General features: G+C 39.9%; 1 long non-coding RNA gene across 4 annotated transcripts in view; it reads right to left on the minus strand.

Moving 5' to 3' along the window:
• LOC150046842 (uncharacterized) overlaps positions 1-25,846 on the minus strand; it is a 343,930-nt gene that overhangs the window by 150,756 nt on the left and 167,328 nt on the right. Inside the window, exon 4 of one of the 4 annotated variants that reach the window (XR_016539477.1) lies at positions 9,477-9,655. The exons of the other annotated variants lie outside the window; for them this stretch is intronic. This is a non-coding gene — a long non-coding RNA (uncharacterized LOC150046842). Of the gene's footprint in view, positions 1-9,476; positions 9,656-25,846 lie in introns of those variants that run through there. 4 annotated transcript variants of the gene reach the window in all.

Here is a 25,846-nt window from a genome sequence, read left to right on the forward strand (position 1 = left end):
CATTCTTGAAGACTGCATTCAGAGAAGGAACCATGTATATTTGGTATGATTCCCTTTTTTCTTTCATATTTCCTATTGGTAAAATAGAATATACACTCCTTGCAAAAATAAAAGGATGCAGTTTAATTTGTTTGAGTTGATTATGGCCTGGGAATTTCTGAAGAGTGAATAAGTATCTTAAATAAAATAGTCAAGACAGTGCATTGAATATAAATCTCAGCAAATAAACCCAAGGAAGAGGGATTTGTCATATCAATAAAAATCATTATCTCTGAGATAATAAACATTTCAATGTTTATAAGATGCTCCAACATACTTCTTTTTGAAATGTACAATGCCACCCTATTTCAAAATACTGCACCCACAAACAAGTTCCTTTGATAGAAAGCAACAGAAATCCAACAAACCACAGGCTCGAAGGGTAAGGGAATTTATTTATATAACTGGTGGAAGATGAATAGATTTTGGCTTTATTAACCTGGGAACCTGGAATTCCTTTATCTTCCTATGTATCACCCAAGCTCTGACTCTGTATCTTTTCCTTCATTTGGAGGAGAGGAAAGCAGAGAAGAGAGGAGGGGAGGGTTTAAGGAGGGGAATGGAGAAGCAGCATAACCTGAAGGATCACAAAACATTGGAAAACAACCCTGGAAATCCAAATTTCCTTTCTCAGTCTATTTACTGGGAGCAAAACTGTAGTCAACCTGTGTGTCTATGATTCCACATCTGTGAAATTAAGGTTACAGTTTCTATCATTGCTATTTCTTGAACACCTCATCTACTTCAGGCATGGGATTCAGGTGTGCTGAAGCCCCAGGGGGAGGGGGTCTGTGCTCTCATGGAGACCACCTTCAGAGTCAAGGAGAGTGGGAAAGAAGAGTTAAATAAACAAGGCCCTTTCACAGAGGCAAGTGCAATGCAGAGCATGAAACAGCCCTGTGAGAACCAGGAACAGGTGAGGGAGTGGGAAAGACTATTTATTGCATTGGGAAAGAGAGAAAAGTCAATTTAGAGAGACATAAATCTGAGTGGAGACCAGGGCACATGAATTTTTGGAAGGAAGAAGGAAAAGACAGCACTAAGTTGAGAGGGAGCTTGGCTTGTTCAGAAATTCCATGGGCTCTAGAACATAATGAATAAAGGACAGACAGCAAATCTAGTTAATGTCAGGGACTGCCAGGAGGTAAGAAAAGTCACTGGATTGTGTTAAACATGAAGATGTGTTGATTCCATTTAGGTTTTATTTAAGACATAGTTTAAATTTTTACTTATGTTTATTTTATTCTCAAGACAGGGTTCTTGCTATGGAGTCCTGCCTGGCCTTGAAATGGCAATCCCCCTGCCTCAGTCTCCCATGTGCTGGGACTATACGTAAATACCTGGCTTTAGATATCATTACAGATGACTTGTCTGGGAAGGCAGAATAACAAAGGTGACTCCAGTGAACTGCTTGCATTCATAATTGATGTAAGAGGTGGGGTGTGCCTTGAAATAGGCAATTCAGCGTTGAAAGTATTTAGAAAGCATTTCAGTTATTCAGGAAACTGGTCTCTGGCAGTAGTTTCTGTGTGCTGGAGGATGTGATGGGTAAGTTAAATAAATAATAAGAGTGGAGTCAGGAGAACGAACACTTATGCTTGGCCTTTCAAGACACAAAAATCCCATGATTCAGAGGCTGGTTTTGAACTCATGAGCTCTAAGTAGCTATGGGCAAGATTGTCTCTGTCATTCCCAAAGCACCCAGGAAATGAAACAGCATAAGAAACATTTAGAAGTCCAGTTCCTTTCCAAACTCTCAGTCTAATACTATTGTAGAAGGTGGTTTTTTTTGTTTTTGGATACATCACAACAAATCTGAAAGTGTCAGAAATTCTTTTTAGCTTCCTGCCAGATTTATTTTTTCATCGCCTTCGATGATTTCTTCTGTTTCCAAATTTGTAGGCAGACACAAACTTGGCAGTTGCTATGGAAATGGAAAAATTATAAGGGATGATGAAGTGTTCAATGACTAGATTTATCTTTGAAATGCGTTTTCTCTACATTCTTTCCTCCTAATTAATTACAACTTTGAACGTTGAGGTAGCAGATAAATTGACAGAAGGCTTTGCCCCCTCTGGATGAAATGATCATAATATAGTGAATACAGTCTTCAAATTGTACGACCCCAGACTGTGATAAGTAGAACTCAATTATTCCCAGCCCCCCCAAAATGAAAAAGAAAAGTAGAAGTATTTCAAAATACCTTGACGGTTATTGAAACTGTTAAGAGTTGCCCAATGCCCATAAAGTTAACTGGTTGCAAAGAGTCCTGCTGGATAGAAAATACCCAAGGATCTTTAAGAAGTTAAATGGAAATCAGCGTCCAGAATAGCTCAGCATTGATAACTTTAAACAATGGTGATTTGTGTCTCCTTTGCAATGAAGTCTTCAAAACCAGAAAATTCAGCTATGGGTAGAAAGGGCAGAGAAGAATCCTCTGAATTATTAACATACCATATCAGTGTGTATCTCCCTTTTGTCAAATGCTGCTTCCAGAGATGAATACATAACAGTGAATACTTGGTGAGAGAATGAGCAAAGAAGAAAATGGACCCTGACACACATTTTTCTCTCCCTTTGAGAATTTACTCTGCTTGGGTAAAACAAGATCAAAGTTTTCCAGAGTCTACAACCAATACTTTGCCAGTGAGAGAACGCTTCCACAGAGATCCTAACACTTTTCAGAGTAACATCTAATGAATTTGGGAGGGCAGATCTGAGATTAGTGAACTCTGTGCCACATCATCCCACTAAACATACCTATCTTAGGCAGCCATGAAGGAAGTATTTGTCTCTCCCCAACCAGGCAGCACTCAGCAATGCTTCAGTCTGGCTCTCGAATTTGCCCCTTTTAAATGAGGTAATTTGCCTTTTCACATGACCATAAATACTGAAGCATAATGTTCATATCACTGTCTATCATCCAGGGAAATTTTTGAGTTAATTGGTTAATGATATCAAGTATAACAAAAAAAATCACAAGAAACCAATCATGTGTCTACAAGACATTTATTGTCCAGAGAAATCCATTATGCACAAAAGCTATTTATCTTGTTTCACTCTGGAGACAGAAGAATCAGTTTATATTCTCCTATTAAAACAACAGCAACAAACAATATTCTTACCCACTTTTCCTAAAAGATACAGCATGGTTCATATATATATGCTATAAATATACATATATAATATATGAATTCTGTCTAGCAGACTAATGGGATACACTCAAAAGAAAAGTGCATCATCAGAAGTACCAAATAAATATTGTCCGAATTGCTGTCATTCTTATTGTCAAATAAGTCAAATGTTAAATACGAACTAAAATAACTTGAGCAAACTAATCTAGGCTTCTTCTACACAGCTTTTAATAACATCTCCTAATAGGGGGCTGGGAATGTGGCTTAGTGGTAGAGTGTTTGTCTAGCATGTATGAAGCCCTGAGTTCAATTCCTCAGTACCACATAAACAGAAACCAGAAGTTGTTCTGTGTCTCAAGTGTCAGAGTGCTAATTTTGAGCAAAAGAAGCTCGGGGACAGTGCCCAGGCCTGGAGTTCAAGACCCAGGACTGACCCACCCCACAAAAAAAAATCCCCTAACAAGCAGACCAGCAAGCCAGTCTACCTTTCATCTCTGACTGTCTTCTCTTTCCTTTTCAACAATGTGTCCTTTCCTGTGAATACTTAGCTATCCTTTCTTGAAACCCTTTCACTTGAGGATGCCATTTTGGTTCTATGCTACATTTAATGTCAACTCTCCCACTGAGAAGGGTGTAAATTTGCTTTACTATCATCCCAGAGGCTAGGACACTAAAACATTTCTGTAAAACAGAATTCATAAGCAATTTTTCTGTTCTTTTGTCTTTTTGGTACAACAAGAGTAAAACATAATGGAGAATTCTAAAAATGGACTTAAGTTTATTTGAAATCTCTTAATATTCACTCAGTACTCCGAAACATGATGAGGGTTTTCTGGTAACCCTTAAAATGTTAGCTATGTGTTTAATGAAAAATTTGACAAATACCATGTATTCAATGTTTGACATTAATGCTCTAAAGGGTATCAGAAAAATAAGTTGGATTGAATTTACACTTAAATATTTAATTGGGCTTGTAGTTGTGGTCTCAAGGTAAAGTATGAAGTCTTTCCAACAGAAAGATTACTCAAGGAAAAGAGTCTGTAGATTAACAGTACTCATGACATATCATGGTCTCTAGAATCTTTCAAGACTTATGTTCCAGTACTCACTTTCTAAAAAGGCAAATTTGACCTTTTGTTTTTATGTCTGGCTCGCCTATCACAGTTAACACCCTGTGTGAACCCAGACAGCCACTGGGAAAACAAAGGAGTAAGTGAAAGAATACAGGAAACACTCAGCGTGCCAGCATCTTTGTCCCAAGTTATCCAAACACCCAGCTTGCCAGTCCATGCGTCTCTCATTCACCAACTGTTTCCCAGCTCGGTTTGCCTCGGGAAGCATGTCTTAAATGCTTGATTGCTTTGTTGTTTTATTATTTCCCATGTTACAATTTCATTTTAGCAACACTGAGGCTTGAATTCAGGGCTTTGCATTTGCTAGGTTGGTGCTCTACGACAGAGCCATGCCTCCAAACCTGTTTTGTGATGGTTATTTTTGAGACAGCCTCCCTACCTGTTTAGGTCTAAGCATGGATTTTGAGTCACCTATTTTAGGCTTTGGGTTGCTGCTGAGATGACAAGTGCACGCCTGTCATCCTGATTCCTTACGTTCATGGATTTTACCCAACTTCCCAGTGAGATCTCTGCTTTCTCCAGTGACCACCCCCCACCCTGATGTCACCCACCAGGATGCATTGCAGTCCTGTGAGCCCTCATCAGAACTGGCACTCTACACTTTGAACTTTCCCGTCTCACAAACAAGAACTAAGCAGACGTACTTGGTTTGCATGGCCTCAAGAATACACTTCTACATACACTTCTACAGCAATCCTGTTTCCTATGCTGCATCGTCAGCAATGCTCAGACATAACAGTGTCCTATGTCTCTTGGCCATACATGGTGACATCTTATCCTCACTAGGGATAAGATGCTACTGGAGCCTAGCAGGTAGAGGGAACAAATGCCGCCAATACTCCCACAATGTATTTCTTAGGCAGTTTCCCCACCACAAGCCAAAGACCCAGGCGGCCCCAAACGTGAATAGTGCAGATGCTGAGAAGCTTTGACCCACACATCGTGTCCTCATCACTTGCACTAACCGCCCGAGCTGCAGATTCTCATCTGTGAGGTCCACTGGAGTCACCCAGATACACGTATTGGCACGGACCCAGGACCTTTCCTGACTTGATGGTGCTATTATATACAAGCTGAAATGTCAAGAAAACTACAAAATGTCAAGAGACAAATACTTTCAGATGACAAGCCTCAGAGCCCTTCCTATCTCTTTCCTAATGGGAATCACTTATTGCCACATTTCAGTTGTTATGGAAGGGTGAGCAAACAGACTGAGAGGACCCTGTGAAGGTCCCCTCATGGCTGGAGGGCCTCCATAAAATCTTCATGAAGGCTTCTTCTCCAAGCCACCTTTCAGACAGGTCATCTGGGTTCTAGGATACCCTTGGGGAATTATCCATTTCATAAAAGGATCCAAAGACTCAATAGCCTGTTTGGTGTCTGTGTTCTCTCTGGCAAGCTGGAAAGTGTAAGAGATGACTGCCCTGCAAATGCCTGGAGCAGGAGGCTAAGCAATTTGCCAATGATGGTAGAATTGAGTGAGTGGACAGTTCCTAAGAGTTAATCCCATGAAACCCTAGCATATTGTAAGGCTGGAAAACCCTTACGTTTCAATTCAAATTGAATAGTGTGGAACATGTTTTAATCTTGTCTTGTTTATCTCCCTACAGGATCCAGAAGAACCCACTCAAGTTCTCCATGTGGGGCATGAGTAGAAAGGACAGGATTCAATTCTCAGTCTTCAAGATGGTGGTGGCAACTGGATGAAGAGAAATCACAGGGAATCGGTACAGGAAACAGAGGCACCGACTGGAAATTCACCGAAGCGATCCTGAAAAGATGTGATGCGGATCCCAAGCCAAATCATGCAGCTCTCAGGCAAGCGGAAGAGAAGAGCAAGCCTGGAGAGTCAAAATGCCCCGTCTTGTATCTCAATCAGATGTAGAAGGTGAGGAGGGAAGGGAGTGAGGTGAAGAGGTGAGATCCAGGCAGATCTACAAGGCTAGAGCACATGAAGAGGTGATTGTGGATGCTACTAACAGTAGAAGAATTGTTCAACTATTTAAAGATTAGAAAAGTGGGGCCGGGAGTTTAGCCTCGTGGTAGAGTGTTTGCCTAGCATGCACAAAGACTGGGGTTCAATTCTTTGGTATCACATACATAGGAAAAAGCCCGAAGTGGTGCTGTGGCTCAAGTGCTAGAGCTCTAGCCTTGAGAAAGGCCCAAGGGCAGTGCTCAGCCCTGAGTTCAAGGCTCAAGACTGGCAAAAACAAAAAAGATAATGAAAATATTTTTTTTAACCACACAAGTGAATGGAATTCTTAGGCCTCAAAAAAACAAAGGAGTTGCTGAGTGTAGTGGCTCACACCTGTAATCCTAGCTGCTCTGGAGGCTGGGATCTGAGGATCAAGATTCAAAGCAATTCAAAGCCAGCCCTGGCACAAAAGGACCTGAGACGCTCATCTCTAATTAACCTCTAGAAAATGGGAAGTGGGACTTGGCTCAAGGGTAGGGCAGTAGCCTTGAGCTGAAGAGCTCAGGGACAACTCCCAGGCTGAGATCAAGTCCCATGACCCAACAAAAAAAAAAAAAAAGAAAGAAAGAAAAATGAGTAGAAATCGAGGTCAGCCCAGCCTGAGGATCAGCCCATCAAAAGCAGTTGAATATAACTGTTGAGATATAAGTGACTAAGGAGCTCTTCCCTCCTCGAGCTAGAAAAGGCATGAATTGACTTGTTAATAACAAGTCTCAAATCATTTATAACAGGGATACTTGGGTCTTCTGATGAGATTATAGTTCTAGATAAATGAAGTGGCACTCACCTGGGTGGGAATAAGAAAGAAAGAATATCTGTGTATTAAAAAGATATCATTCCTCTATATTATTCTTGATGATTGTGAAACTGGTGTATCTCTTCATAAAGTTAATGTAACTATATTCATGTAATTACTATTATGTGTTTAAATGTAAGTAAGTATATTCAATGAATATGTCTTGTTTTTAATCTTCTCTTGTTTCATAGGTGGTTTGTTATTATAATATGTTCTTCTAATTTGGACTATTTGTAGCTTACTATTAATATAATTCATTCGGGCACCATAAAGCATACCACTGTAAGGCAAGCCAATGGTTGCTATGTTCTATTCCAAGATTGTCTATGGGAGGATATTTCCCAAAGAGCCTGGAAAATGTGGAGGGCAGAAGAATGGACACAGTGTATAGAAAGTTGGTCTTCAGTCTGACTCTAATCCACTTGGAAGGAAGGAACATTGCCCGTGTAAAAGTTAATGCATCTGCATGAATGGAAATCAATGGAATTGATTTTGGAGGTACTTGTTCCTTTACTGCCATTTGAAAACTCAATACCTTGTAATGTTCTAGAATAGGGCCATTTACAAAGAGCCATAGGGTGAGGGGCTGGAGAGGGGGAGTGTGGAGGGAGAGAGGAAAAGCCAAGTTTTACTTAATGCATGAAGTTTCCACATTGGCAAGATCTTTTAATTATACAGGTTTTCAGTGAAATTTCAAGTTCTAATTTAATCATAAATCTATAACATGCAAGCAATCTTATGCTTTCTAGTACAAAGAAATCTATCCTTCCACTGATGTGTGAAAGGATTAAATGAGTGCCAAATCTGAACACTAATAGCTCTGCTCTTTTTCTCTCTGCTGCCTCTGCAGTGTGTACTGTACTTGTCCAAAGGACGCCGGGAAGGATTTCTGAGCATATTTTAAAGACTTAAAACAATAAAAATCCCCCCTAAATTATCATGCCAACACAATAAAATGTCTGGAGCATCAAATGATGACCAACTTGCTTTATTCCATGAAAAATAAAGGAATCAATAACAATTAGTATGCTGGCATTTTTTGTCCTCAGAAATTATTTTTTCTTAAGTATCAGATGATATTTTTCTTAAACACTCATCTAAAGTCTTCACCTCTATTTGCAACCATTTTGAGTTTACTGTTACATTTAAACTGGGGTTGTAAACACATAATGGTGTGTATGTATGTAGGTTCAATTCAATTTTTTAAAAAAATTCAAGACAAGAAATAATTTTCCATAACTTTTTCCACATAAAGGAGTGACATCCACTCAACATCAGGTTAAATTCAAGTAACCAGAAGATAGATTCTCCCAGAAGAGATGTATTATGTGTATCTAGCTAGGCATATGTTCTCTTTAAGTCTCCTATTGCTTTATTCACTCAAGGAAATGGAAAGTTCCCAGTCCCTGGACTCCTGACAGGGTTGAAGGATGTGGAGCAGGCCAGGTGAACAAACAATGTGACCCGGAAGAACTGTCTAACCTCTTCCTGGGCAATCCATGAATCCTGGATTCATGGCAGCATTTCCCTCTCTAGAGTTCAATCTCTAAACCCATCACAGGCTACTTTCCAGCAAAGAATGTTTTTTTAAAAAAAAATACAAGGGAGAAAAGAAAATGATAAATAACGTACTAAGAACCCTCTGTGGGCAGCTGGCTAGAACCCCACTTAGCCATCACAAAAACCCTGCCAGAAGATTGCGTTGGGGGCATTGTCTCCATTTTACACATGATGAAAAGCCACTTTTAAACATGGAAGCTGGGGCTGGGAGTTTGGCCTAGTGGTAGAGTGCTTGCCTAGCATGCATGAAGACCCAGGTTCAATTCCTTGGTACCACATACATAGAAAAAAACCGGAAGTGGTGCTGAGGCTCATGTGGTACAGCAGTGCCCAAGCCCTGAGTTAAAGCCCCAGGAACAGAAAAACAAAAACAAAAAACGATGTAAGCAGTACTATGTAACTGTGGATGGGGTTGGGAGGGAAATCTGAGAGGTGAGAGAAGGGGTAACACTGTCCAAAAAGAAACGTCCTCTTTACCTGACTTATATAACTATAACCCCTGTGTACATCACCTTTATAATAACAATAAAAATGTTTTCAACATGAAACTGGTATACCCTGATCGTGCAGTGCATCAAGGAGCCAAAGTTCACGTCCTTTGTAAGGTAAACCCTTGACAAAGATCTCCAATGATTTTGTTTTATTTTAAAAGTATATTTATTATAAACATGGATTTTACCCAAAGTAACAAACAGAGTAGTTCATTTACATAGGCGGCTAAGGGATTTTTTTTAATGTTTTTATATGCCAGTACTTGGGCTTGAACTCAGGGAATCTCCTACTTGCTTGGCGTTTTCCTCTCAAGGTTTGAGCCACAGCTCCACTCCTGGCTTTGGAGATCAGAGGTGATTGCATTTTTCTTCCTGGGCTGGCTTTGGACAGTGATCTTGGTCTCTTGAATAGTTAGGAGGACAGGTGTGAGCCACCAGGATTTACGGGGTCCCTTGCCCTCTCCATTTTCATTTGCTCCAACTTGAGGAAGACAGTCCTTTCCACTTTGTCTCTACTCATTGGTGCACTGAAAATGACCAAAACATGAGTGACTACATTCAGTCTGCTTTCTCCAAACATGAACCCATAAGCATTTCTGTGAAGAGATTAGCACAGCAAATGGCTCCTGTGTCCACTGTGAGTGGCTGAAGTCAAACCCTCCTTTCCATCAGAGGCCGGCTTCCCGTAGGAATGATGGGCAGCTCTATTCCATGGCTCAGCCTGGGTTCCTGTCAGTCTCCACTCATTTATATTGGTTTTGTCTCTCTGGAGGGTTTACATGGAACTTCAGCCCTGACTTTCTTCCAGACGAGGTCTGAGAGCCACAGCTTAGTTTTTATGTTGTTTATTCTCTTGTTTATCTGGGGACATTTTCCCCTCATTATCTCTGGGACTGATTTTGTGGATTCTGCTAAATCAGGTCATTGGCAAGACTTGATACAGAGTAGTTCATACGATTTCCTTTCTACAGTTACTCAGCCAACAATGGAACCCTATTTATTTCCTCTTCCTGCTGTTTACTGAGATTCCAAATGAGATGCTCGAGAGAAATATCACACTGTCCTAAAGATTAGAGTCACTGAACTTTCTAGTCATCCAAGTTAGCCCCTCTCTCCTCTCACGGCTCCCACTGTCACTCCTCACAGGAGGACATTAGAACTAGGTAGAAGAGCAAGTGGAACTAAGTCATTATTAGTATCATAGAGATGGAATGAGAGGCAGAGTAACCACTTAATAACTCTCAGTACTATTGTTTTCTCAGTCCATACATTCTAGTCTTTCCATGAATGATTTCTAGAAGTAGCCTAGTCAAAATATGCAAACAATATGGATACCCAGAAATTGCCTAGTGAATTGCATTATTCACATCCGAGGCATTATTTTACAAAATGTTTCTATGATTATGCCATAATTTCTTTGCCTAGATTATGGTAGAAAAAGAAACTTTTGTATCTCCCCAAGGAATTTCAGCGATACATTCTGTGCTCCAAAGAATTATTCTTTCTTTTCTTCAGGAAGGATTTTCAAATAAATCATTCGAATGAATTCTGCTACTTGATGTGTTTTCTTTTTTTGTAATTTGGCATTTCACTTTTGTCTTCCCACAGCTTGTTTGAACGGAGACTTTTAGGCAACTTTAGTAGAGATTATATGGAGCAAAACTGGAAAAAAACATTTACCATCCCCATCCTTCTGTGTTAATTTGCCAACTTAATGCCAGTGTATCTGAGCAGTATTGTTACAGGAAATAAAAACCTCTGAAACTGGTAATTAGACAACCAATTCCTTTTGTTTCTTGGCTGCTATTTTTTTTTAATTCAAGGTCATGTTCAAAGTCTTATCCTTATAGCAGTTATTTTTAATCTTGAGGGAGTTGTACCAAGATGGCAATTACAAAATACCTACACTAATATTTATGGTGGTGACTGGCTCACCAGGAAGCCAGTTTTATCATGATAATCCAGGAGAAAAAGAGCACAGGTTAGATTTTTGCTCGTTTAATTCCCTTATGTATCATTCTTTGTGCCTTTTTATCATTCTTAGATAGTTGGAAGCAAACACAATATTTTTAATAATTTTATTTTCAGAATAAAGCAAATTGGCACCATTATTAAGAATAATATAAATTGCTTAAACTATCCAACTTGCAGGAGTACTCTCGATGTCATTTGCAGCTAATTATTTTATTTTCTGAAATTAGGCAGCGCCGAACCATTCTAATGAGTGGGTTTCTAACAAAAACGAACAGCAGAGCTGTGAAAAATGTTAGAATAGATCTGTTATAATTTAGGATAAATAATATCAGAATCTAATCCTGTTTTAATCTGCATTCCAGAGCGTTAATTTGGTTTAGTAATTTTCTTATTACTAAAATTCTGCACAGTGTATACATTCTTCACCTCGATTATTTGAAGTCCATTTAGAAAGAACATGACATATGCACCAAAAGGGAGTGTTAAGAGATTGAGGATTTTAGGAAACCTCTGCTCTTCCTTCATGTTGACGGACGGAGAGGCTGAGATTCAGGCAGCTCCCCAGGTGGGATGATTTACCTTTCCCAGCTGGGAAGGGAGCCTGATATTTGTCTGTCCTCCATTTCCAGTCTACATCCAACATCATACTACACAGTTGCCAGAAAAATCCATAGAGACCTTGTGCTTTCTGTGCTAAAGTCTCAACTTTCATTGGGAGATTGAAACTCTGTTAATCTGTTGCTATGGTCTCAATGTTCACCTCCCACCCTTCTAGCAATTTCTTTTTTTTTTTTTTTTTTGCCAGTCCTGGCCTTGGGCTCAGAGCACTGTCCTTGGGTTTTCTCAAGGTTAGATCTCTATTACTTGAGCCACAGAACTACTTCTGGCTTTTTCTATGTATGTGGTACTGAGGAATCGAACCCGGATCTTCATGCATGCTAGGCAAGCACTCTACCACTAGGCCAAACTCCCGGCCCCCAACAATTTTTTTTTTTTTAAGATGTTTAAAGTCCTGACTCAATATGATTGTATTTGGGAACAGGCCACTGGGAGATCATTTGGATTGGATCCAGAATGTAAGGTGTCCATAAAGAGACCATAAGACAACCAAGAGAACCAGCACGAGTGGTTCATGTCTGTAATTCTAGATATTCAGGAGGCTCAGAGCTGCAGACTGCTGTTCAAAGCCAGCCAGGGCAGAAGGTTTATCACCAATGAACCAGCAAAAAGAAAGAAGTAGATGTGTGGATCAAGTGATAGAGCAAAGAGCTTTGAGCAAAGAAGCTCAGGGAAAGAATCTAGGTCCTGAGATTATGCTCTGGTACGTACGTACACACACACACACACACACACACACACACACACACACACACACACACGCACGCACGCACGCACGCACGCACGCACGCACGCACCAGAGAGACCAGAGATCAATTTGTTCCTACAACATGACACAACTAGAGGACAGCCTGCAGACTGGAAGCATTCAGCACAATGCTGACAGTCAGATCCAGGCCTTCTAAGTCTCCAGAACTGTGAGAGACTAACGTCCCATTCTTTAAGTGACCAGCCTGTGTTATTTGGCTGTGGTCACCATGGCTGTCCATCACATGTGTGTGTGGTATGTTGCTGTGGTAATGACAGCTGACTGTCCCATCTGTAAAAAGTGTGACAAAGAGCACCAGCACCCAGATGGGCTCTGGAAACAGATGATTTTTAGGCAGACAACCAGCAGGTGAGAGGCCGGCGCGCATTCATACTGGCTGCTGCCCTCACTGCTGAGAACTATTAGCTTCCTTGTAAAGTGGTAGCCTAATGAATGAAAGCAAACACACAGGGAGCTTTCCTATTGCCAGCCAGTGTACTTAATATGACTTACAAGGTATCAGGGAAGCACAGAGGGAATGGGGATGAAGATGGTGCAAGAATTTTAGATGCACATATGAAAATAGAATGGTACTGCTGGTGACTCAAACGTACAATCCCAGCTCCTCAGGAGGCTGAGATCTAAGGATTGCAGTTGGAAGCTGGCCTGGGCAGAAAAGTTCTTGTGAGGCTCTTATCTCCAAATAGCCAAATAAAAAAGGAAAAATCAGAGTGTCCCTGTGGCTCAGGGGGTAGGGCAGTAGCCTTGAGCTGAAGAGTTGAGGGACAGTGCCTGCACCCAGAGTTCAAGCCCCACCACTGACCCAAAAACCAAAACAAAAGCAAATGCCAAACACAAGTAGAAATGGTGCTGTGACTCAATTGGCAGAGTGCTAGCTTTAAGCACAAAGAGACTGGGAAGCACTTGGGCCCTGTGTTCAAGCCCCACAACCACCACCAACAACAAAGTTTGAAGGAGAATAACATAGAGTAATAGAGAGTATAAGGTTCCTGGGGTACACTGTATGAAAATGTGATGCCCCTGCTAACAGATGCTACTTAAAAAAATCTTAAAGTAATTTTTAATTCACATCAAAAATAATTTCTAACATTTGTTTGGAGGGGAAGAGATATGTCAATGGGAATAAGAAATAAGATATGTCAATGAGAGTAAGCATCTTTATGCTTTCCTTATAAGAATACCCTTTGTTGATAGCATCATTTCGTCAACATTTCTTTAAAGAAGAAACTCCATTCTTTCACACATTTTGGGTTTTTGCTGTGAGCCCAGAGCCAGAGGAAATTGGACAGGTTATTATTATACCGCTATCACTCTTTTAGGGGACAATCTCGAGTAAATAATCTCATTTCTTGATCTTCCTCAATTCTGCCATTCTATCCATGAATGCTTCTTGTGAGAGATTATATAAAAAGAATAAAATAGTGCATATAAATTGTCAGCCAGTATCTCTCAATGAGTGTTGCCAGATAGCCTCTGAGTGCATAAACCAGTGGGGAGAGTTTCTGTGCAGAGGGGCAGGGCACTCATGCTTGCTGGCTTTTGCTGTATGCAAGCAAAGCAGAGCTATCTAGGGTACTACTTCCCAGCTTGGAAAATGTAAGTCATTTCCCTGGCAAAGAAGCCTTTCAATATATTCATTGTAAGAGCTAGCTGATAGTGATAGAGAAGACTGGAATGAGAATGGAGAGAGAAGACAGCTAGCCAGGGTCCTTAAGCAAAGGAATTATAACCCCTGGAGTCGAGGAGAGATCTGTTCATATACTCAGCAAACAGGCATTGGTATGGAGGAAGGAGCTGGGCTGGTTGCTGAGAGGTGAGCTTTGTAAAAAGGCCTGGCCTCTCAAGTGTGAGATCTTTTTCTCAGGCTGGCTTCCAGGAAACTCTGGGAAATGCTAGATTCATGGTATTCATAATTCACATGCTCCATCAGAGCTCTATTTCATGATCGCTGGGGAGCCACTATCCCAGGTTGATACCAGGACAGAGTAGATCCAACAGACACCATGACATAGTTGAGGACCACAGCTTTTCCAGTCACACACATAAGAACCAGTGATGTGATATCCGTACGTCTTCGCTTTCTGCTTCGCGCAGTGGATAGCTCCAATCCCTTATTTTTGTTGTTAAATGATGTGAGTTGAACTGACTTGGAAAGCGCCTACATGGTGATTGGCAAGAAACTGCTGGCTCTGGATGGAGAGAAATCCCTACCGATTGGGAGCGGGGTGGGGGGGCGGAATCTCAGAAGCAAGCTGAGTGATGTGTGTATGTAGCCTGACGGAACCTAAGCTCTTTGTGTTTACCTTCTTTGTCCTCAGAACAAGTGTCTAGTACTTATGTAAATGTCCATTGTAGGCAGAGCTTGTGGCCAGGAAGTAGCCTTGGCAATGCTAAACCCTTTCTGAGAGGGAGAGAAGGAGAGAATGGAGGTTAAGGTGCTTTTCTAATGGAATCTGGGATGTGATAGATGAAATCACTTTCACAATGCTTTTCTGACAGACATGTCTAGAAGAGATTCATGCTGAATTCTCTTTAAAGCCGAAAATAATAGTTAACACACTTGTACCCTCTCCATTTCCTATGATCTCCATGAATGAATGTTTGTGCTGTATTTGTGATCACTTGAGGTTGTCTTATCCGGAAAGCATCAGTAACTGGAACAATGCAGAACAAAAACTCCTCACTTCTTGTGAAGGAAAGAGAACAATTTGTTTGATCTCTGGGTATTTTTGGAGGCGTAGCACTGGCAGGTAAAGAGCGTGTTAAAGTTTTTCTTGCTTTCTCCACACCCATAGCCAAGATTAGACTGGAAATACCATAAAACTCCATAAAGACAAACATCTTCGGGGCTTTAGCGTTCCAGCAAACAGAGCTATTGTGTAATAAATAGCACATTGCCAAAGACTGATTGCCTAGATGGAAGAGGAACAAAAAAAGTTTTGAAGGGAAATATCACTTGTGCTCTGGAGACTTCATTCATTATTTCATGGGACAAAATGCAACAAAATATGGGCCCAGTAAGTGGTTTTGCAACCGCTTCCCAAACACTTTATTTCTATTTTGTCCCCAAATGGTGGTTAACATTTTCATGATCATATGTAAACTGCAAGAAATGACAAAACCTTTGTTTCTTGTATATCTGAGGATTTTGTGAATAACCCCCACATCTCCCTGTAACTGACCTCATATTTGCTTACAAGAATATGCAATAGAAACTGTCAATAGTTCTAATGGCATGTCTCATTTGGCCTCACACTTTGCTGGAAATATATTCTGCTAATGAAGAGATGACTCTCTGTGCTTGCATGGTCTTACTTTCCTCTCTGATGTATGCTTTATTTCTAACTTATTTGGTTTACTTGTTTCTTATTTCCCCTCCGGGGAAAAATCTAGACTAGAACTACCACCACCATATTAAGTATAAAGAATAAAATAAGAATGAAACTTCCAGTCACACACACACACACACACACACACACACAACACACACACACACACGCGCGCGCGCGCGCGCAAGCACTGCCAAAGTTCTCAGCTAATTTTATCCCAGGAGGGGTAAAAAAGGAAACAAAAAACAACAATCAAAAAAAAACTGCACCAAACTATCCTTAAAGTAAAATTGAATATAATGTGAGAATTACTGAACTTGAGTTTACTTAGAAGATTTGCATCCTTGTCTGTAAGCTTTGTTTTCACGTATATGGATAGATGTGCGTCAAAAGCAACTGATGCTGAAAAACAAAGTGAATAAATATTTACTGTCTGCTATGATAGGTCTCAGATTTTCTTTGTTGCTATTGAGTTTATTTCCAAATTGTGAAGTCTCTTGTTCAACATGTATAATAAACAATCCTTAACTAGGTTTGTCCTCCTATGTTTTTTTTTGCAATGTTATAATTAGATATGCCTCTGAGGCCGAGGAGTTAGTTATCTACAATCATATTTTGTTGATAAGAAAAGGTAAGGGAAATTAAACAGAATTCTCTTGGTAAATCACTGCATTCTGTGTAGAAAGAAAACTGAACCAAAAGAATGTGCTGACTGCTGAACAGACAATAATACATAGGTCGAGACCAAACATCACTGCTGTGTCATGGCCAGGTTTGGCTGTGTGTACTATCCTTGGCCTCTGCATTTGCAAATGAATTAACTGAGATATAGTAGAGTCTATGGAGAGCTCAACTAAGTATAATTCGGTGAAAGACAGAATCAAAATCTAACAAACTAAAGCACCAGGAAATGGGTATTTGCAAGAGGTAGGAGGACAAGGGGAAAAGGGTAGAAGAATGAAGCAAGGAAGGGAAGATAACACAGTCCCGGACTCATGGTAAACACCCCAAATTTAAGAAAAAATCAAGGGAAGGGATGAGTGGAAGGGTGGATGAGAAAGCTGAAGGAGTTGACACTGATTAAGATACAGTGTATTCATAAACTGCTTTGTTAAATGACACCTCTTTTGTACAACTACTTAAGGCTAATAAAACACATTTTTATTTTGTAAAGAAAGTAACAAGGAGCTTCCTAAAAACCTATATTCATGCAGGTGCTTGAACACCCTCGGTGACACATTTGGAGAAATCTTCCTATCTGAGAAACTGATAAGACTCCAATAAATACCTTGTATTTTATGACTCTAATTACAATGCAATGAGCAGCGAACATTTTTTTTTCCTTTTTGTATTCTATATTTGATTTCTTTTGTCTTACTAAGTTTTTAATCATTCATGATCCCTTAAGGAGAAATTTAAAAAAGGATATCCTACCAGGATTTCTTGTTGGGGGAAAAGAAAATAACCATCATGAATTCTTTTGACTATGCTTGCTCTTTGATAAGTTCTAAACTTGTCCATTGACATACTAGTTTTAGACTCAGCAGGGGGCACTTGTGGATATAGAATGTTAATAAGGAGCTTTATTATGATAAGATGATAAATCTTCCATCAACATAGTGGAAGAATTCAAGGCTCCCCTCCTACCAGGCTCTCTTCATGTACTCTTCCCCTACCTCATCCAATGAAATGTTCAATAAAAGGTCATTGCAGCATTTTTACCAGTGATTACCCTAATATTTGTGAACTGTCTCTTTTGAAGAGCAGGCATTCTTTTCTGAGCCAGACAATAAGTATAGGCTCATCTGGAAACACTTTAAATTATTAACCAGAATCACTATAGGGTGCTACATGTTTTTATACTTTATGTACATGAACATTATTTTTCCCTCCCTCCATTTCTATACCAATATAGTATGCATAGGAATTTGTCTCTGTGTGGATGTCTTTATAAAAATAAATAATTCTGTATATGTAAAGTATCTTGTTGTAAAGTGTCTTAATATAAATGTGTGAGGTTCTATAAAATATCTGACCTCAATTTTGCTTCTCCACAAATCAAGATCTCCTGAGCAAATAACTGGAGGCCAAACATGAGAACCACGTGGGGGAACTCTACTTTGGAGCAAGAGAAATCTTGCCCAGCAATCTGTTGCCTTAGAAATTAAATTTTAAGGATGACTGCTATGTTTAGTTTGGGTTTACACTTGAGCCAATTTAGCCCTAGCTCAGCTTCCCATTTTCTCTGGGCATAGGCTGATAGGAAAGCTAACGATGCAGGATACTGCGGTGCTGATCTAAAGTCAGAATCCACAGGACATGGACCCTTCTCCCTTTAATCATCCATGAGGGATTGATTAGCTTTGATCTGTCTTCCTGAGCATATACAGTTTAACCTGGACCAGAAAGAAAGAAAATGCTAGGGCCATCCTATTTGTCTTTCTTCTCTGTGTTTCAGGACTACCTTTCCTATGCTTTGTTTACGAAATAGTCTCCTAGACCAGCCACCACCAATTCTTTCCCTTTTATCCCACTGTCTAGATTGGCTATCTGCCTACAAGCTCTCAGCACACAGATCTAGTCTTCCAGTCCCACCGAGGTCCTGGGTCACAGGGCAAAGAGATGCTTCCTGGGACAGAGAACAGATTCCTATTGGAGCAAGTGTAAGTTGCCCATTTACATGTGCCATGTAAATATTAGGATGTGTGTGACAGAAGGACTTACTCTGGTCTTGACAAGTGTCAGATTTAATTATTCACACCAGCTAGCAGTTTTTGAGTCTCTCGCTATCCAAAACACCACTGGCAGCACTTTCTTTTCCTTTCCTATACCGAGCCATGGCTCAATGTTCAAGGCTACATGTTAAATCATTTATTTCATTCCAACACCCCACCAAGTTGCTTCAAGGTCTCATCAGTGGATGATGCAAGAAATCTGCTAGTCTCCCCAAGGCACGAGGCCTTCAGAGATTTTCTTTAATTTAGGAATATTTATGCATTTACTAAGCTTAGATTGCCTGAGCTGCAATTCTCATACATTTACTACATGACTAAGTAATATTGGAACCCCACTTCTAAGAAATATTAGCAAGTTGAAAGCTCAGGATATACTTAGGGGAACAAATATGGATTTTTAAAAAATATATACATTTTTAATAGAGAATGTATGATGTGGGAGTTGTACATAAATGTGAGAAGTTAGGCCTGGTGTATCTGCAAGGAAGAATGGGCTGAATGAAGATTCAGGTGCCTGGGCCTGCAAGAGAGGTCAGACATTAGAATGGAAGCATGGATGGCCAAAAAGGATTATTGCAAAGGAGAAAATAATAAACATGACTTTAAACTGTTGCCTGTGGTTCCATCTTTGCCTAGGATCCCTGGCTTCTCTCTCCTGAGATAGAGAATCTTTATTTCTCACAAGAGAAAAATGGAGGGCTGGGAGTTTGGCCTAGTGGTAGGGTGCTTGCTTGCCTAGCATGCACGAAGACCCAGGTTCGATTCCTTGGTACCACATATATAGAAAAAACCAGAAATGGTGTTGTGGCTAAAGTGGTAGAGCTCTAGCCTTGAGAAAGTCCAACGGCAGTGCTCGGGCCCTGAGCTCAAGCCCAGGACTGGCAAAAAAAGAGAGAGACAGAAAAAAATGGAGGAGGCTCTCTGGTTCATTCTCCCTCTCTATGTAGACACATTGGCTATAACATTGGAGATTATGGCTGAGAAGAATTCTAGAACAGATGCTAGGATCATGAAGCTCTCAGAAGCTTCTCTCACTCGGGGATAAGCTTAACACTTGCTTTTCTGAAAGCCAAGGCAACTCATCTAAGGCCATTATCACAGGACAGTTCTAAGGATCCATCAGATTCAGTGGATTCATCCTGTCTCACCATTTCCTTGACATTGTCCACATATAAAGTGATATAGAAGCAAACAAGATCTCAGCTCCACCAGAAAGCATTCTACCGTCAGGGCTTTGCCAGATGCTGGAAAGTTTGCTGCAGCAAGCACAGATGGCCTCTCACGGCTCTGCGACTTGTACTTCCATTTTAAATTATCTGGGGTGTAGAGATCCCGTTATTTCTGCACTGTCACCTCTCAGAGATGTGAAAGAGCTCTCATCATGGCCTCAAAAATAGAACACAAGAAACAAAAGTAATGAAACCAGGAATGTGGTGAAATGAGGAGAGGGGCAATAAAATAGCTTATTTGCTTCTTAAAATTTAAAAAAGGGTTGTTTAAAAATGCTTCTTACGAGATTGGGTCTGTTGGTTAAAATAGAAGGCTTGCCTTTTAGTTTGTTTAGTTTCTGCTCTGTTTGTCAATGCCTAGAGCAGTTTCGCTTCTATTTTCTCAGATATTATTATCTTACATTTATTCAGGCTTCCGTTGAGGAAATCAGATTACTTTTCCACAGTAAGTGTTGGTCCCGTGCTTTCCACATAGAGTTCATAATGCAATAGGTCAACAAGACAATAAATAGATATCAGATTTGAAAAAATAATAAGTTGCGGTGTTTTCTGTCAACCTTCTAAGCATATCTCTGCAAAAAAGAGACACTGTAAAAATGTATGAGTGTGTGTGTGTGTGTGTGTGTTTAGAATTGAAGGCAGGCCTCAGGAGCTGAGATTAGGAGCTATTGAATAGCTCTTATCTTTCACCTATTGCCAGTGGCCCCCAGAAAAGCCAGTGGGAAGAGAACAAAGGTTGTTAATAAAGAGAAAGAGCAAAGATACTGGAAAATAGGAACAATGTGTCTGTGCTTGGAAGCTGTGACACTTGGCCTTGGGTATTAAATAAATAAACACAGCTTAAATAAGGGCGGCTTTATTTACCTTGTGAAACTTGACAGAGTGTGAGTTATCTGGTAATGGAACAATGTTGGCATAATTGAAAAATTATGTTCGCACCTTTCAGTGAAGCCTGGTATGTGGTTTTGGTATAAATATCCACGTGAGTGTTTATATAACCAGACAGGGGGGTGGCAGTAGGGGAAACATTTGGATCTCTTGCGTGGGGGGGAAAAATATCTTCCAAGTTGTACTAGTAGGAAAAGGATGAAGCAAGGGTTTTTATTTCAACAGATCACATTTGGCCGGCAAGTTAAGAAGAATCCAGTAACCATCTCCCCTCGTCTCCTATTCCCTGCCCTCCCCTGCTCTCCTCTCCTCGTCTTTGGGGGTATTGGGGTTTGAATTCAGTGCCTTGTGATTGCTAGAAGACACTCTACCTGCAATACCTTTTGAGCTGCAAACTCAGTCCTTTTCCATTTTTGATATTTTGTTGGCTAGAATATTGCTTTGTGCCCGTCGATGACCAGAGATTATAATTCTCCTAAATATACTCCCAAGTATCTGGGATGACACACCTGTAGCAGCAGGCCCAGCTTCCTTGGTGAATTGAGGGTCTCCCTTGGGCTCCCTCCTAGTTTACAGAGCATAACTATTTCTGCTGGGATTACAGACATATGTCACCACATCTGACCTTAATCCTTCTCCTTTGCTATGACCACCTATGTCCTTCAGATTTCAACTGTGTATTTGACCTAAGACGGTGCTAGGAAAATGATTTTTGTGGGGTGGGGGGGTGAGCGAGGGTTGGAGAAAGCAAACCTTTGAATATGTATACTCCCTAAGAGCCAGATTGGTGATAGTATTACCTCACCGATTTCTCATACCACATTATTTCCTAGTAAGCATTCCTTCTCTCTTCCCATTCTCCATTTGATTAGGAAGTGATCAAAGTTATGTATGCAAGTAATCAAAACTACATAGGCAAACATATCTATGCATTTAACAGAGTACACATTTTCTAGGAGCAATAGTATCAGCTGACTAAAGGCCAAATAAATACCCAGAGATCCCTTAGACACCAAGCATACTTCCTAGACCCAGATTCACGGGCTGAGTGAACTCTTGAAATGGTATTGAATTTATTTTCATACCAGTGTGAATGAAATATTCTGCTAATATTATCATGTAAGCAGCTACCCATTCTATGGTAGAAATTAAAAGGTTAAAATGGTCTATTTGGGGAAAAATGTGTACTAAGCAAGGAAGTCCACAGCTCACATATTGGAAGCAGCAGTATCATTTGAAAGATCTGTAACAAGACCAGGAAAGATGTTGAGCATATCCAATCACACTGAGAGCCCATCGCTCAACCCCAACAGGGGTGGGGGGTGGACATCATTTGTGTGTTGTCACTTTGTCAAGGGTTCACCCTAAATGTAAGCCTCCAGAGTGTACCCCTGTTATTGCATCTTAAATATATTTTTTACAAAAGCAATGACAATTTATGCTTTGCAGTTTGTTTCTGCAGCTGGCTGGTATTCCATCCATCCAGATCGCTGTTATGCCCATGTCTCAATACCTAACAGCCCATCCATCCTCGTTGAAGATTAATGTCTTGAAAACATCAGAATTCTGTGAAGAATTTCCAGATGCAAATTAGGGACTTTAATTGTGTCATGCTCTGAAGCAGCAGCTCAAAATATTTTGTAACCTAATTGCTTTTGTGCGTATGATTGTGCTAACTTCAGAGCTTCCAGTGACCATTTCCAAAGCTTAAGTCACATGGCATTTTCCTTTAAAAGCTAGGTGTTGTAATGTTTCTTTTGCTGGCATTTAACCCATTGCCTTTTGTTAGGAAAGTCTTTCAAATATAACACTAATCTGGAATAAATGGTGTAATCATTTCAAAACTGGGGCTATATGGTATTCTACCTGCCAGAATTTTCTAGAAATGACATCTTGGACATATTTTTGAGTCCATAGCCTTGACCCAGGTCTTATAAAAGAAGTATGCGTGGATCTGCTCTTAGCTCATGGTTGGTGGTTGTACTATGACATTATGGATGTGTGTGTGAGTGTGTGAGTGTGTGTGTGTGTGTGTGAGTTGTGTGTGGGTATGAGTGTGTTGGCACTGAAGCTTGAGCCTTTGCTCTCACTTGGCTGATTTGCTCATAACTGGCATTTCTACCACTTGAGCTACAATTTCAGTTCCGCTTTTTATTTTTGTTTTTCTGTTCCCTTACTAGTTAATTAAAGATGAGAGTCTGGTGGATTTTTCTGCATGGGGTGTTTTGAACCATGACCCTCCAGTTCACAGCCTCCTGAGTAGTCTGGATTACAGGCGGGTGTCATGGGCCCCCAGCTGACATTATGGATTTCTTTTTTGTGGCAAAGGCTGGAGGATGCAGTCCTACCTGTACTACAGATGCTATACAAAATCAATAGTAACCAAAAGTAGAAATGCTGCTCTTTGTAATTCAAAGCTCTTCGACATAAAAAGTAAATTAGTAAAGCCTCTATTGTTACACTAATTGAAAGTCGTTACATATATTTACTCATAGGCTAGTAGGAAGAATTAAACTTGACAAGGAAAAGCATTTAGCTGAGTGAAACACAGTTTATTAGACAGTAGAAGACAACTACTTAAGAGATCACTAGGGCCCTTGGAAATGTCACTCTGGTGGTCCACTGTGTATTGTAATACTTGGTGGAATGCTTACAATGGCAGGAGCGATTTGGGGACTTTTGAATGAGTTTGATCCATTGACTTGAGTAACAGACAATCCATGAATCTATTACCAAAATAAATATTTGCTTCTTGTACTATGGTATGCCTTGCCAAAGAGTCTCGATCCTAAAATACATATGCATCGCATCTATCAGACAAGTGACAGAGCAGGGCAGGGGGAGAAATATACAGGAAATATGACATGAAGGAGATGTGTACCTCATTTTGTTTTCAACATCAAGGTGAAAGGGGATATTATTAATCTCTTTAATTATCCTCTGCCAAGATGATTTATTACCACATATCCTGCTTCTGGACTATGTGGATGTGTAATATTCCAAACAGATGAAGTCTCAACTTCCTCACTTCACCCATTCCTGTGAATATCATATCTACTTGAAAGTTCTTTAACTAATACCCCCTTTATTATTATTCTAAGAAAACAAATGACTCCTAGTCCTGTAGCAGCATTTATCATCCAGCCCATTGATTCTTTACTCAGATATTATAGGTTCTAGATATTTTAGACCCAAAGGTTAGAATAGAAATTCATTAGGACCCTATTAAGTTTTACACCCTACAACTTGATATGCATTTCAATTCAAGCTAATGACTAACTTATACTATATCACACATCAATTAGTTCATTAACTGGTAACCGGGTATTATCTGCTTAACATTGACAGGAGGTCAAAGAATCTGTTACTGCTATATGCATAATATGTACATCTAACGTTTATTATGATGATATCTTTGAACTTTTGAAGGACAGTTCTGTAGCTTTGTCTTCTTCTACCATTAATGGCTTCACATACAATCATTTCATTTTAATACCCCTTTTCTACTTTGAATAGGTATTCTATAGTTCTGTCCTTTGGCAGGCATGTGGTCATGGGTGTGAATCTGGGGTATTATTTTGTATTTGGGGCTTCACATGTTTAATCTTATAGCTGCTCTCTGCAAGGACAGTCTCTCTGTCACACACACACACACACACACACACACACACACAATATACAGACAGTGAGGAAGTATTTGATTCCTGAAGCATCTTCCTAATTGTGTATGTGTGTGCAACAATGACACAAGCTAATTTCCACTTCATTTCATCAGCAAACCTCACCAGATGAGAAAGTGTCAGTTGATCTGCAATGCAGGGAAATGGCTGTCCTCACTTACAATGTAGACAGTTAGATTATCCTTTTACCACTTTATTACCATGGATTTTTTTTTAACTCAGCAGAAACATGGTGACATAAGACTTGGATATCCACTTGGTACATAAATTGGTGATCTCTATTATAACTCCATATCAAAGATACAGAGAAGTGAGAAAATCACACGCTGCTGGTACTGATGTAAAACAGTTTTGGAGAACACTTTGTTTCATATAAAGTTAAAATATATTTATTATATACTTTCATACTAGTGCAAAGGAAAAGTTATTTTTATAGGAAGACTTGTATGCAAATGTTTTGAGTATCATCATTGCTAATAACCTAAAGGGGAAAAGAATATGTAAGTGCCCATCTACTCAATAATCAAGCAAATGTAACCTAGTCATTTGAAGAATTATTATTCAACAACAGAGAGGAACAAGCTGCTGGTACATGCCACAATATGGTTTTAAAGCTATTGTGCTATATGAAAAGAATCAGGTAGCTGCAAAGACTCTCTAGATAAATGTATAGTCATAGAAATACTTTGGAATGAGACCATAAGATTAAAGGTGAGGGATGGGGAAAGCCAGAATGACAGCTTGTATCTAGGTGGAGGAAGAGAAAGGACAGTGGGGAACCGGTTCTGTGATATGGAAAAGATTATGAAAGGTTGGCAGGACAGGAGGACAGGGAGACTAGGAACCTGAGATTCTCGGGTGCTGTCCCTAGGCCCTTCAGCTCAAAGCTTGTGCTCTGCCATTCCACTCCCTGCTTTCTGGTGGTTAATTAGAGAGAAGAGTCTCACAGACTTTCTTGCCTGGGTTGGTTTTGAACTACAATCTTCAGATATCAACCTTCTGAGTAGATAGGATCACTATCAGCCATTGGGGCCCAGTTCACTTGACTGATTGTTTTAGGGAACATCCACTTGCACAATGAAGGAAACTCGAACTCAGAACCTCAGGACACACCAACCCACAGAGGTCATAAGAGAACAAGCTGACAAATGACAATAAATGAAAGGAAAAAAAATAAGTATCCAGAAAACAAAACCATGGGCTCCTGATGAATGGAACAAAGAAACAGTCATTTTAATGGAAGAGAAGAGAATGAATGCAAGTATACGGAGAGCAGAATAGCAACACATTTATTTTAATTGATTAATGTGTATTTAATTATTTCTTACTGGTAAATATATTCTGCTAATTAAGCTTTGCATTTTGACTTTTAATTTAACAGAAGCATTCTCTCTCTGCATCCATAATGATAATGTCATAAAGTTTCATCTCCAGGAAATTAATTAAATAGGGAGACATGCTGGAGATGAGTCCATTTCTAGATAAATAGCCCCTGT

The sequence above is a fragment of the Megascapheus bottae genome, chromosome 24 (assembly GCF_031878675.1).
Source record: "Megascapheus bottae isolate mThoBot1 chromosome 24, mThoBot2.hap1, whole genome shotgun sequence".
NCBI lineage: Eukaryota > Metazoa > Chordata > Mammalia > Rodentia > Geomyidae > Megascapheus > Megascapheus bottae.